The sequence below is a fragment of the Pseudonaja textilis genome, chromosome 3 (genome assembly GCF_049901715.1).
Source record: "Pseudonaja textilis isolate UNSWEBS1 chromosome 3, rPseTex1.2, whole genome shotgun sequence".
Taxonomy (NCBI): domain Eukaryota; kingdom Metazoa; phylum Chordata; class Lepidosauria; order Squamata; family Elapidae; genus Pseudonaja; species Pseudonaja textilis.
In genome coordinates this window covers 177,526,824-177,538,003 of record NC_141992.1, presented here as the reverse complement: position 1 = coordinate 177,538,003, position 11,180 = coordinate 177,526,824, and positions in this window count along the sequence as shown.

The window sequence follows — 11,180 nt, the reverse complement described above, 5'->3', positions numbered from 1 at the left end:
AATCAAGATCAAGGGAGGTACTAATACCACTCTATAAAGCCTTAGTAAGACCACACCTAGAGTACTGCATCCAGTTTTTGTCACCACACTATAAAAAAGATGTCGAGACTGTAGAAAAACTACAGAGAAGAGGAACCAGGATGATTAGGGGACTGGAGACTAAAACATATGAAGAATGGTTACAGGAACTGGGCATGGCTAGTGTAGTGAAGAGAAGGATCAGGGGAGACATGATAGCAGTGTTCCAATATTTGAGGGGCTGCCACAGAGAAGAAGGGGTCAAGCTATTTCCTAATGCACTCAAAGGCCAGACAAAGAATAATGGAACTGAACAAGGAGAGATTTAACCTGGAAATAAGGAGAAACTTTCTAACAGTCAGAACAATCAACCAATGGAACAGCTTGCCCTCAGAAGTTGTGGGAGCGCCATCACTTGAGACTTTCAAGAAGAGCTTGGACTGCCATTTGTCAGAAATGGTGTAAGATCTCCTGCTTGGGCAGGGAGTTGGCCTACAAGGCCCCTTCCAACTCTGATTATCTGTTATCTGTTATGTGCAAGATAATAGATATGTGCAAGAAAAAATTATTAATGTAAGAATTTCATTAATGTTCCTGGATTCCTCTGCTTCAAGTGATCACCTACTTTCTGCATTCTGTAGTTCCAATTCCAAACAAACCCATTTTTCTCCTTCTAGCACCATATCTACTGTGGTTTATATACTTTTTGTGGGCCTCCTCAGTTTGTCTTGCTAGCTATTGACAGGTAACTTTTAAGGCCCTTTACCTTTAAAGCAAACATTAGGAAAGCTCTTCAAGCAGAAGAAGGATGAACAACTTTTTAATATATTTTTTTATTTTTTTAAAAAATTTTTATTGGTTTTTAAAACAAACAATAACAAACAAAACATAAAAACATCAGGCCATCTTCCATATATGTACATACAGTGTGCTGGCTGGTTTACAAATTGTTTTGTGCTTCCATTTCGTAGTCTTCAATTACAATTACATTGTATATGATCTCGTATTTTCAATCCAATATTAAATACATTGTTATCATTATTAATCAATCATTTGACTATACTTTTATTCATTCATGCTTTAGGAAATAATCATATTTTACTTAATTTGTTTTGTGACAATTCATATTATCATCCCAAATCTATCCTAAAATCATTTTGTAGATATAATAAGGAAAGAATACATCTTTATATATTTAGTATTTTCTAAAAGTCTACATATTTCGTTACTATACTTTATTGTCTAACCATTGATAGAATAGATCCCAAACTTTATAAAATTGTTTATCATCCTGTTCTCTAATTTCAAACGTCAGTCTGCTCATTTCAGCACATTTCAATATTTTCTTAATGTTTTCCTCCTGTGATGGTGTTTTCTCATTTTTCCAGTTTTTAGCAAATACAATCCTAGCCGCTGTTAATACATTTACAATCAGGTATTTCAAGTCTTTACTATATATTTCAGGTAAAATTCCCAATAAAAATATCTCTGGTTTCAAATCTATATTTTTTTTTTGTCATTTTTTCCAACCACGCGTGGATTTTAGTCCAGTATTTTTTAGCATCCACACAAGTCCACCACATATGGCAATAAGAGCCAGGTGTCTGATGACATTTCCAACATTTTTCGGATTTATTCTTGAACATTCTTGCTATTCTTGTCGGGGAAAAATGCCACCTGTAAAACATCTTATACAAATTTTCTTTATATGCTGTTGACATTGTCATTTTATAATTTTGAGACCACAATTTTTGCCATTTCTCTAGATCAATCCCATATCCAAAATTCTTCCCACAAGGATGAACAATTTTTTGAGGTCTATTTATGATAGTACTCTTGGAAGGGCTATTTGTTCTTTTTTTGTAACTTACTGCTGTAAAAGTTATGTGAAAGATGGAACAAACAGGAGCATCAAGCAGAAATTTCCAGTTTTGGATCCTGGTTCATTCATTTTTGCTTCAAATACCCTACCTTAAGGGTAGGATCTTTTTAAAATTCTCTGTATATTTGAGTCCTGGAGCATGTTTCAATTTCTACAGTAGGAGTGACAATGGACATCAAATTATTATCATCTCTCCCTCTCTCTCTTAAAAAAAAAAGACTTTGGAGTTTTTTGTTGCTGTTTTTATTGTCAAATAAAAACAGAGAATGTTTTTTAGATAAAACAGAGAGAGCCAGTAGAAATGTCTGAATATTTTGGTAGGTTTATGAATGAGTTGGGTAACATTTTGATTTTTTGTTGCCATAGGCTAACACAATTCTCCTACTATAATGTCCACAGCGAGTGATTTGCAGTACATCAGCAAAGATTTTTAGTTCTACTACAAATTATATTGCTGAAAAAACAATGCTGGAATAACTATAATTGTAAGCAAACAGACTGTAAGCTTCATTTAGTTCAGCTTGTTCACAGATAAATGGTAATAAAGGTCCACACAAACATTATTTCCTTCTGTTGCCACTAACTACTCCATCAATCCTACTATCTCTGTTGGAAGTCTAATAATTTGGGAAAAGATATATTTATGTGGCTGTGAAGGACAATCTTACACTGAACCCATTTTGTTCAATGAATGGCTAATTTTTCTCAGTTGCAGTAAGAATATAATTTAACCAAATTGGGGAAAAATGCTTATTTAATTGAAGCTCCAGGCCAGCAGCCACATGTTTTTCATTAGAGTCTCTTCTGAAAATTCTGCACAATGTGAACGTTTTATCTATTATCTTTGCAGATGGGAGAGATGGGAATGAAGCATCCGATCAAAAGAATGACCACTGTTGCTCTTTACAGAATAATTTCCCCATGTACAAGAAGAAAGCACTATATCTTACATGCACCCCTTTCAGAATAATTTAAATTACATTGTCTGAATAATGTAAAAAAAAAGGAAGTCAAGCAACTTTTATGATTGACTATGACAGCTGGAACCTATTTATTCAACTGGCAGCAGGAATCAAATCGAGTGGCCTTTGCTGGAGAGAAAAAGAAGATTAAAAGAGACAAGAGGAAGGAATGTCATGAACTGTAGCAGCAAGAAAGAAAAGCGGAGCTAGTTGGTTGCTGCGTCCACATTCAATATAGAGGATATTTGTCTCTCTTAGATAAATAATACTTTAAGAGGTTGAAAGAAAGGTCAAGATAGAGATAATCAAAAGAATCAGTGTTTATTCTATTTTTTCATATAGGTGATGGGCTACCACTAGTTTTGCTTTCAGGGTTCACAATGTATAATTTTGAGGTTCAGCTTGGTATGGATGGATTTAATACCTATTGAAATGGTTCAGCTTTAAGACAGGAGTTCATGATCACTGACAGACACCATCTGGTCCTAAGATTATGGATTGTTTTATATTTGAAGGACTGTTATTTATCTGAAGGATTACTATTGTCATTCTGGTTTTTTGTTTTACACTGTTTTTCTCTGAGGTGGTTAGGTTTCGTGTTTTCTCTCTTGTCTTTATTTTTCTGTTAGTGTTACTCTCATGCTTTGGTTTTAGAATTCATTTCATTCTTCAAAAAGTAGTGAAGTTATACAATTAACGACCAAGAAATATTGACAACGGAGGAAAGCCTAATTATATATCTATATACTGTACCCATATGCCACAATATTTTTTTCTGTAAACTTTCTCGAGTTTGTGAATGAAAAGCTAAATCAGAGGGCACTAGAAAGTTCCCTAAACCACCCCTTTTTAACTTGGGATGATTTTTCAGAAGCTCTCATTGAAGAAAAAGCAAAGTAAAGAGTAAAGATTAATTTTGTAAACCGAGAGTAAGGAATTAATACATAGAAAAAGAAAAATTCTGAGAAAGATTTGCAGACAGTGTTGGAGTCACATCAGGGCTATGTGTTTGGCTGAACTGACAGGATAGCATAGATGACATGGAGCAAATTTGAGGAGTTCAGTGTAGCTTTATGTTAGGCAGATCAGAATTTTGCTATGCATATAACTGATGAAAGATACATAAATGTGAGAAAGAAAGTAGCTTACTGATTTAGAGAAACTGCGGGTATGTTTCATTCAGGCTGGTTTGTAGGCTGCAGTTCGTGCTTATGGTTTGACCAGCCATAATGTAGAAATGCAGGTAGCCCCTCAACATATGATGATAATGGAGCTTGCCCATTATAGTTATGTCGTAACAATCATAAAAATGGGTTGGCCATGTGACTGACCTGATTTTACAACCATTTTTCCATTAAGTGAACACCATGGTTATTAAACAAAGCAATAGTTTGCTATGGGTATGGTTTGCCGAAAACCAGAAGTAAGTTGTCACATGACTGCAGGATGCTGCAAATGGCCACTGTGTTATGTTGCCAAGCCTCCAAAGTTTGGTCATGTGACCAAATCTGTGTAGTAAATTCAGAGGTGGTATTCAGCAGGTTCTGACCAGTTCTGGAGAACCCGTAGTGAAAAGGTTGAGTAGTTCGGAGAACGAGCAAATACCACCTCTGACTGGCCTCACCCCCATCTATTCTCTTCCTCCTGAGTCCCAGCTGATTGGCTGGGTCTTCTTTTGTTGCCCTGCACAGAAGAACGGAGCTGGAACGCAGGTTAGGGGGGTGGGGAGGGAATGAGATTTTGCAGTATCCTTCCCCTGCCACACCCATCAAGCCACACCCACCAAGCTATGCCACACTCACGAAGCCATGCCCACAGAACCGGTAGTAAATTTTTTTGAATCCCACCACTGAGTAAATCCCCTTTTTCAGGTTGGTCATAACTTTGACTGGTTGTAAGTTCATCTTACAACCAATTACAACCAAACACCATTACCCTGCCTGTATTCTGTTACTGTTGATCATCCCAAATGGATTGCAACATTTTGACAAGAGTTTTTAAAAATCCCTGCTGTCAATAACTAATCTGTCACTAAAGGTTTTACTGTAATGAAAACTGCTGTGCCTAGAGAAAAAAAAGGCAACATAGCATAACATTTTGTTACTGGATGTGGTCAATTAAACATGGCAGTAAAAAAGGCTGTTGGACCACTTTCTTAAAATAAAAACAGGCAGATTTATGCAACCATAATGCGTGATGGTGTGATGAGAAAATTTCAGTGCTGGCAAAATACAGTGTGAACATTTGGACCTTTCAAAGATGTTAAATAATGGCAACATTTTAAATATAATCCGCCCTACAGTTGTTGGGGCTGTTCCTAAAATTTAATGTTGAGCTGTTCCTAAAATTTAATGTCATATACCGAGCAGAGAAATGTTTTAGAAAAGGGAGGGGAGAGCTGTTCTTTAAAATACTGTAATAATGAAAATTGTTATTTCTCAGGGCAAAAGCATGATAGTAAGTGAAATTCAAATATTTTCATCACCGGCTTCTTCTTCCTATCAAAGAAGAAATAATCTTCATGATTAAATCCATGGTTGATGTGGCTGATTTCCGGCTTGTGAGAAAGACTTCTGAGGCATCTGCTGTCAATTTATGTGGACAACATTCAAGGGTCTCTAATCCTTTTAAACTGGAGGACATATGTGGAATTTTGAGACGGTGTTATCAGATTCTCTGTTTAAATGGCCGTTGTGGTGAGAGTAGCTGGGGAGAGAGTGCTCCTACTCCAAAGTGTTGTTAATCATAGACTTTGGCCTGAGGGACTTTTTTCTATGGTGTGCAAGCAGTATCAGCTGCTCAGTTCCAATTCTTTCCCTTTTTGTGAAGATGGGTAATTTAAGAATAGAAAACATGTGTCTTGCAAATCCAGCATCTCCTTTTCTGCCATGCTATGAGGCATCAAATAGCAACAGCACTTAGACTTATATGCTGCTTCGTAGTGCTTTGCAGCCCTCCCTAAGCGGTTTACAGAGTCTGCATATTGCCCCCAACAATCTGGGTCCTCATTTTACTGACTTCAGAAGGATGGAAGGCTGAGTAAACCTTGAGTCATTTAGAATCGAACTCCTGGAGTGAGCAATGAGTTAGCCTGCAGTACTGCATTCTAACCACTGTAAGATGTAAGAAACAAATTATTCAATACTCACAACACAGGAACAGGTCTGGTTCACAATTCAAAGGTGTATTAAAGAAAAGTGTTTGCAAACGGGCCTTCAAGTCCCTTCCAAAGTGGATTGGGTACAAGAAGAGCAAGCTTCCATATTCAAACAATACATTTTCTACCCCTGCACAGAACACGACAGGCCTAAGAAGCCCTCCCCACAAACCCTTTATTCTCTATATTCTAAAATGAGGTAAACTATAAGCTTGACATTTGTTTTCTGTGTTTCAGTGTCTTGTTTTACTGCTGGGCTTTACCTTGGGAGGATGTCCCTTATAACAGTGTATCATGTACTTGTAACTGAATACATTTTAGGTTTTAGGGTGGGGTTTTTATGAAGAAAAAGAAAAAGAGGAAGCTAACAGAAAAGCATCAGAAAGAGCAAAGAAGAATATTCTAGTCTAACTACATAAAAAATCCATTATAAAAGAGTAACTTATAATTCTTTTCTCTCACCACTATGCCACCACAGCTCTTATAAGCATTGACTAAGCTTAGCCACATGTCTAGGTTGGATTGATATTGTCCCAGCTTTGTGCTTCTGTCTCTGCATCCTGGTCAGTTTACAAGAAAGTCCTGGAAAGTAGGATTGTACAAAGGGGAAGGTGGGATTTATCCATCTGAGAGGAAAAATAATCATTCTCATGGTGCCTGGACACCCAAGCAAGCCTGATGTTCTTGACCTTTAATTGTTTGACAATAATGGTCACCATATACATCAGTGTTAGCCACACTTTTTCAACCAACTGCTCTTTTAGAAAGGCTTTTTTTCAGCCCAACACCTCCTATCTACATGCCAGTGCTTTGTATTATTTATGTTTGGTATTTGTGATTGACAATCATTGTTTCTAAATCTTGATGTGGTAAGCATACGATTATTATAGGTAGTCCTTAGTTAATGAAGGTAATTGAGACCAGAATTTCCATCACTGAATGAGCCGTGTTGGTACAGTAGTTAGAATGCCATATTACAGGCAAACTCTGGCCATAGCCTGGAGTTTGATCCTCATCGGCTCAGGGTTGACTTAGCCTTCCATCCTTCTGCGGTCTGGTCAGCTAGTGTTTACTGGAAAATAAATAAGGTGAGTGTGCATAGTAGGAGCAGCTTTTAGGCATAAAAACTTCTACTTATACTAAAGATATGTGGATAAATATGCTTAATGTTTCAACACCCCTCTTTCTTTCTTTGTAATCTGACTGAATCTCTGTGAAACCAGTTCATTCTATGTATTGTATGAATGCATATTTTTCTTTTTATCAGATATTCGCTGTTCTAATTTTGTTACTGAAGTTTTGAAATAATATTTTATTTTATTGCTGTTTTAATATTTGTAAATTGCCTGGAGCCTGTAAGGATTGAGTCATGAGATCTTAGTTCAAAAAACAAGACTTCAATGTGCATAATATGTTCATTTTTGGACAAGATGTTTTAAAAAATGTATTTCCTGTAAAAACATTTTTTTATTTAATAGCGACTGTTTATATGTACTTTTCAGGCATGATTTTTGTCAGGTGTAATTTTGTGCATTTTTGATTATGGAAAGATGGATGCTGACAAGACTGATTGATTGTTTGAATGTCTGTATAATGTAAAGTTCATTTGGAATAAAATATACAAATCTGCTCTTGATAAAATTTATGATTGATTTCTTTTGCATCTCTGTCTTCATCAGGAACTTACCTATTCATATTTGAGGATTAATTGTAACTTTTGGTGACAGACCCCATCTATTTTATTTTCTTTTTACTTAAACAAACACCACTGTCATCTTCTCAAAAAACACATCACATCATAACTGTAAATATAAATTACTGATTTGGGGAATGGGGTGATTATAGCTTTTTTCACCCCGTGGGAACTGAAAGTATTGGTAGTAAAATTGAGAAAAGGGAGAGCTTGGGTTTTTCTCATAATGTTGTATTCATTGGGGAGTTGCCTTCCACTTGACTTGACTTAAACAATCATTCTTTTGCTCTCCAATAATGCAGTCAGTGGAAAACTGAATTATTTTACAGCTTTTGTTCAAGAGCGTTCATTAGTCAAAATACTTTTTTACCTTTTTTTGATAACAAAAAAATGTTTTCTCAACAAGGGCATTCTTTATTTTTGCCATCATAATATAAGCACTTAAACTGACTGCATTATATTAAATTCACTTCCCTACCTCTGTTTTTGATTTAGGAAACAAATACAATAATTCCATTTTAAAAAAATACCTTGCTAAACAAAATTATACCTTAGGCTTTGGGTACAAAACATTCAAAAATACAAGTAATGTTCTTTTAATCATTACTTTTACAGATGATTACAAAATGCTTCACTACTTTATACAATGAAAGTGTACATATTCAATTATATAGTTCTAATGTGGCTGGATTTGGGGCAGAGGTCTAGAGCCTTTCTTATGCATAGGATGGTAACTAAAAAGGCAGTAATACTGGGTTGCCAGATAAACTAAGATATCTTTGTCTTTAAAAAAGTGGGGGACTTATTGAGTCTGTCATCTGCACCTGTATAGCTGTCTGATTTGGTTCACCCCAACAAGACAGACACAGACTTGAGAGAGTAATTAGGACTGCAGAAAGAAACAATTACTACCCACCCGCCTTCAATTGAGGACCTGTATACTGCACGAGTCAAAAAGAGGGCTGTGAAAATATTTACAGATCCCTCACATCCTGGACATAAACTGTTTAAACTCTTACGCTCAAAACGACGCTAATAATTCCCTCAACACTGTCAAACTATTTACTAAGTCTGCATTACTATTAATATTACTATTAATCCTCCCATCCTTCCTTTCACCCATCTTCTCCCACTTATGACTGTATGACTGTAACTTTGTTGCTTGTATCCTAACGATTTTTATTGACTGTTTCCTAGTATGATTTGATTGCTTATTATACCTTCTGACTATTATTAAGTGTTGTACCGTATGATTCTTGACTCTTGACGAATGTGTCTTTTCTTTTATGTACACTGAGAGCATATACACCAAGACAAATTCTTTGTGTCTCCAATCACACCTGGCCACTAAAGAATTCTATTCTATTCAAAAGATTCCAATCTATAGCAGGCAAACATCTTCCAGATGGGTGGACTTTAATACCCAGAATTCCCAACCATCACGGCCATTCCTGAGAAGTTGAGAGTTGAAGTCCACTCATCTGTAGGGTACCCAGATTGGATAAGATTGAACTCAGGATAAGTTTTTTTTTTTTACCATCAATTGTTTTTCTTTTCTTCCACAGAAATAAAATGTGAGGAATCAATAGCCTGACTGGACAAAACCAGCCAGTTGGATGGCAAAATCACTGCTTAGGAAGTATCACTTCAGGCAGTGCATAAATGAATGGTATTTGGAAATTGAAAGCTGACTCCCACCCTACACACACATAAAATACACAAAAGCAACAAAGCATGAACTGGTCAACATTATTTTCCAAATTATGTTGCAGCTCAGGTATTTAAATATTTGTGAGCTTTAATCAGAATCAGTAGAAAACTTATGGAAGTTTTCACATAATTAATGAAAACCTGCAAGTAATTCTGAGAAATTGTCACCTCTACTCTTACAGGTTGTTTTTTATACAATAAGAAGATATGAAAAAATCAAGATAGTCCTTCTTTCTAACAGTGAATTTATTATAGCTAACAAAAAACATAGGTGTCCTTGAAATGTATCATGATGCAAGGATAGCAATTGCATTATGCAACGTGCACATTTCACCGTTTTCTTAACATCATGATAAGCCATGGTGGCACAGTTGCAGTACTAGAGTGCAGTACAAAATCATCCGCGGCCCGGTACCGGCATCAGCACGCATGGCAAGGCGAGCCGAGTGACCGGCCAGCCAGCCAGCCAGCCAGCTGTCCCCTGCTTCTCCCCGCCACCTTCAACTCCTCCTTTGTACCTGTGTCGATGGGCTTCGGGACGGCTTCGGGATGGTCGCTCGGCTCGCCTTGCCATGCGTGCTGAAAGAATCCTCGCGCCTTAGTTTTGTTTGAAGCTGCCCCCCCTCGATGAAACTAAGGCGCGAGGATTCTTTCAGCACCCAAATGCCGCTTTCTACCCGGAAAAGCTCACCGGAAGCACTTTTTCATCAAAACAAGATGGCGGCGCCCAGCAAAACGGCGGCCCGGTAGAAATTGTTCCATGGACCGGTACCAGTCCGGGGACCGGTGGTTGGGGACCCCTGCTGCAGGGTACTTCTGCTGCCTGCTGCCTGCCTGCAATTTGGCAGTTCAAATCTCACCAGGCTCAAGGCTGACTTAGCTTTCCATTCTTCTGAGGTGAGTAAAATGAGGACCCAAATTGTTGGGGGCAATATGCTGATTCTGTAAACGGCTTGGAGAGGTTGAGATTTTTTAAATATTTCTTTCTTAAACATAAGAATTCCAGTACAGATATTACCGTAAATTATGTAGAAATAAAAAGAAAGATCTGCTTGAAAATATATAAACTAAGAAGTCTAAGGAACATTTGATCAAAGTATTTAAATATAGTTTTTGTTATCTCTGTTAAGATCAAGCCAGATCAAACAAGAATGGGCAAGAATTCAATACTGTTTCAACAATGTTAACAACATTAAATCAGTTGTCCATTTGCCTTTCCAATTATATGATCATTCTTTTTGTCATATCTCATCCATGTAATCACTGTAACTCCTACTATGATTATTATGAGGTATACTAACTAAATGAAATCTCCATGAATTTGTGTTGTTTCTTAATTCCAACTGATGGCAAACAAAAAGGATTACTGACTTATGTTCTTATTTGTGGACTACTAGTTGCATCTGATAAGTCAACTATGGCAAACAGGAAGCATTTTGCATAGGTTAATGGAACATTTGGTCCGATCCATATTAGTTTATTTCCTTTTGTCTTCCTTTCTTTAAATTCAGATTGACAAACACCAGAGACAGGCCTTTTTCAGTAGTCCTCTTATTTTACAGCAGTAATTTGAGAAATGTGTTTCAGTGGACTAGTACACCATGAGCATTTTTGTACTTTGAATTTTTATTACATTACTTATTGACTTTTATTTTTAGATTTTTAAAATAAAATCTAACGTATGCCAGGACAGTTAGCTGAGAAAAATCCAATACAAATAATTATGCTTGTTATGTGTTGAAAACGACAAACCAGGAA